Source organism: Aedes albopictus, chromosome 2, assembly GCF_035046485.1.
Source record: "Aedes albopictus strain Foshan chromosome 2, AalbF5, whole genome shotgun sequence".
NCBI lineage: Eukaryota > Metazoa > Arthropoda > Insecta > Diptera > Culicidae > Aedes > Aedes albopictus.
The window spans coordinates 232,844,611-232,849,167 of NC_085137.1; positions in this window are offsets into that span (position 1 = coordinate 232,844,611).

A 4,557-nucleotide genomic window follows, 5' to 3' on the forward strand; every position below is an offset into this window, starting at 1 on the left:
TAGAAATTATTTTTTCAATCATTAGGAAGAAATTTCAACACGCTTTTTTTTACTCACGCGTCGCTAAACGGAGCCGGTACAGGAATATCGGACACTGCCGGGACGGTTCCTGCGTCGTTTTTTATGCAGCCGAAACTATGCAGTCGGGATGGGGCTGGTGTCGTTTGACGGTGCCGGAACTGGAACAAACAAACGTAGTAAAAACAACGTAAGAAAACATTTTCGGTACATTTTACTTACCAGTTTCTTTAAGTTTCACGAAGAACACACTAAAACAACTAATAACACAAAAAAGTGACAAAATTATCGTATTTAAAACTATATTTCAATTAAAATAACGGCTTTCTTTATTTTTTCTACCAATCACCAACAATACCACACACTGAATTACCACGTTTCGACAGGTGTACGGAGTGCGCGTACACACTCAAAACAGATTTGCGGGCTCGGCAAAAACGCGCACAGCCGTCTGCTCAGTAAGGCTGCGGCCAGAGTGGACGCGTCGCGCGACGCGACGCGGTGCGGCGCGTTTTTGACGCGGCTTCCAACGCGGCTTGATAGCCACAGTGAACGCGGTGCAACGCGTCTATTCGTAAAGCAAACTTAAAAGTTTTCATAATTTCCTCCATCGTTGCACATGAATACTGACCATAACTATTTTATTTATTAATTATTTTATTAAATTCACCATAATTATTTTATCTTTCAAATTACAACACACGGTGAGAAGTTTTGATAAGATTTTTTGTATATTGGATCACTTCACACCATCAATGTATAATTTCCAACTCGGGTTGCAGAGATAGTTTGTGACAGGTTTGCCTTGACAACCAGTAGCACACAATCAAAGCGTCAATAACTGTCAATAACTGTCTCCTCTCTATCGGTTTAAAAGCCATAACATTTCAACAGTTGTCTAGAGTTATCTGATGAAAAATTTCTAGGAGATATGTGATTATTGTGCTCAACCTAAAATTAAAAATGAACCATTTATCTAAATTTACCTTCAACAGCTATTTATTTCAGATGATTCGGAAGAGGTATACATTTGTGACAATGATGATTCCCAAACCTCAAATCTACCCGTCCTGCAGGTACAAATTTTGAAATTTTGTGGACAAGTGAGCTTGTAGTCAGAGCTACCACAGGGTTGTATACGTAAAAAAATGGCACCCCTTCGTTTATTTTTAAACAGCAATGCAATGGAACAAGTTTGTTAACTCAAAAATAGTATATTTTTATTTTGAAACTTTTTTATGCTTACAGCCCTATAGGGCTATAGTAGAATAGCCCTATAGAGGCTATAGTAGAATACTTTGAGAAAGTAAAATAAACGAGAGGGTGCCAAACGTTTTTGTGCATGAAACATGGATAAGGGTAATGTGAAAGCTCTGCTTGTAATGGATGTAGAATGACAGAGATTTTGATTATTTCCGTTAATTCTTTAGTCATAAATTTGAAAGAATTACTGATTTTGATTCGCAGAATAGGTGAAAAGTGAGGTTACGATACGCCACCGGATAATAAACATGTGGTATTATTCATGTTAATATTTTTTACATTCACATTTGAATGCATTTGAAAAACAATTTCGTGAAATTAGCGCCATGATTTGATAAAAACGAACGAAATTCACACAAAAATACAAAATTCTCCGCGCGAACCGCGTGACTTCCGCATCAAAAACAGTGCATGCACTGTTTTGTCGTGCGTCGCGCGGCTAAACGCTTTCCGCTTCGCATCGTTCCGCGCGCACTCTGGCATGTTATGATTGTTTTCCCTATATTCTAATGAACGGAGTTCTGCCGCGCGTCGACGTGCGACCTGTCAAATGCCGCATTGCACCGCGCCGCGCCGCGTGACGCGTCCACTCTGGCTGGCACCTAAAACTATCAGCTGATATCCCAGCAAAAAGTGACATTTGTTAGCTGACTCTCAGCAAAACAATTGCCGAAGCTCAGCAATGAGCTGTCAAAGTTGCTGAGATCTCAGCAAAATTGTTGTTTGCTGATTACTCGGCTGTGCAAATCTCGGCAAAAGAATGGAAAAATGCTGATATCCCGGCAATCTGAATTAAGTGTGTAACGCTTGATAATTTTCATGAGTTTAAGCTCATAAATATGGTTGCAACGATTCATGATATTAGTTGCTCAGATTATGAAATTATGATTCGTGATCATGATTTCATAAAATGACAAATCTTTATGTTTTATGATTTGTGAATTATAAAAACAGGATCAGATTTAAATAAAAGAAAATCGCGTTAAGTACTGTTCCTTTGAATTCCACTAAGAATTTGCATCCTTTGACAGATACGTATTTCGACCTCAACTGTAAGGTCGTCTTCAGTGTCTTGTACTTGACTCGACTTGAATCATCAGGATCAGATTTGTTTCCGTGTATTAATGTGACGATTTGCAGAAAGTAGATTTTTTCCAGCATGAATCGCACAGTTATCTAACCAAACCCCATGGAACGCCCTCACTGGAGTAACCTGGAATCACTGAAGCCCCCTTGAGTCCCCAAGTGGCCTATAAGTTCCTGCAGCTCCTGAAACATCCAGAGCATGAGCATGAGCATAAGGCCGCCCCTTATTTTGCAAAAAATAGAAATGTTATAAGTTCGTTAGTGGAAAATGATCGTTTTAGCTAAGAAATGATCGTGTCGAAATTTGAAGTCCATATCTCAAGGCTGAGTGGTCCCTCAAGGGGCCTAAAGTTGTCAAAAAATTGTATGGGACCAAAAAACATGAATTTTTTTTCGACGAAAAAATACGCTATTCTACTAAAACCGGTGATTTTAGGACCATTTTAGGACCCCAAAGGGCCGAAAATATGCTTAGAATTGCGATATCTTTACTCGTTTCTGAGTTATTGACAAAAAACAACCGAACGATCAGCATTTTTGACCATTTTTTTAGATCCCGAAGGAAACCCACCCTATTTTGTTCAATGTTTTTTTGGTCCCATACCATTTTTGACAAATTTAGGCCCCTTCAGGGACCACTTAGCCTTGAGATATAGACTTCAAATTTTGACACGATCATTTCTTAGCTAAAACGATCATTTTCCACTAACGAACTTATAACATTTCCATTTTTTGCAAACTAAGGGACGGCCTAATGAGCATACATACATGACCGCACAATTCGTAGTTGCTACTCCGTGATTGACCAGAGTAATCAAAATTGCACAAGGAACCAATGAATAGGGCTTGGGACTAGCTTACTATTCTCAATGTACACAGTTCGAGAGCTCTCAACTTTAGTAAGGTCAATAACGGCGCCGGCCACGTCCTTACGGCCATCGAGGAAGGGAAGGAATGTAAGTAAGACAAGCGTTGTTATAAAGACCGCGAATCGCTGCATCTCCACGTTTGTCTCAGGAAGGATTTTTTGTTAATCGGGTAGGGTACATTGTTAGTCTGGGAGTCACCTATGATTGGTGATATGATTTGACAACGGATCAATAAACACTAAATTTCGCGCACAATAGACCACTTTTATATACGAAACATATCTAATAAAAGCAATCCTGTCACGCGTCTCCGCCCCATCTGGGAGCAGAAACTTTTAGCCCATTCCACGCAGGAATAAACTGAACGCAACAAAGGTCACATTAATAATCCAAACCATACATATTCAACATGGGACAACACAATACTAAACACTAAACGTCTGCGCATCTATTGTTTTCATTTTCGCGCGAGACAATAGCGAACGCGATCGAAAATGCTAAGATACTCACCCCATACAGGAGCGATGCATGCACAGCAAGGAACAACACAATACTCTGCAGCTCCTGAAACGCCTAGTTACGTCCTTGAAATGCTTTGCTTCATTATTATTTTGTTTTATTTCCCTGAAAAAGAAATAAAAACAAAAAAATGCTGCCTAACTGCTGAAGAATTAGGCGAATTACTCTACCGCTCAAAATTTGGCGATATTAATGCTGAAGCATGTTCCCGAAAACACAAAAACCCTGTATAAAGATGATTTTTATGTAAACCTAATTTTCGCACCTTTTAAGGGAATAAAAAAAGTGAGGTCTCTTCAATGACGGTATCTATAGTAAAGGCGGTTGGGGGAGTTTATAGGGGAGAGCGAAACAGGCATCAGGAAAATCTAAGGGAGAATGGGGCACGTGGATCTTAAAGAGGAGTAATAGAGTGTTTTAGATAGGATTTTACATTGCTTTCGGGAGATTTCAGGATTCAGAGAGTTTTATGGGGTCTCAGGAATATTCAGGGGCGTTTGAAAGGGTCTCAGAAGCTCTAAAGATGGGTTAAGGGGATCTCAGGGGCGTTTCAGGAGGACTCAGAAGATTCCAGAGGATTCCAACGCATTCCAGGGGGTCTTATAGGCGTTTCAGGAGTACCGAAAAATTCCAGAGGGGTTTCAAGAGCAATTCAGGGAGATATCAAGGAGATTCAAGGGTGTTTTGGGGGATTTTAGGTGGATCAGAGGTGTTTTAAGGTGACTTGGTGCATCACAGAATTTTCATAGGAATCATCGACTTATCGGATTTCAATGATTGTTCTCCTCGCGTTTTTGAAGTG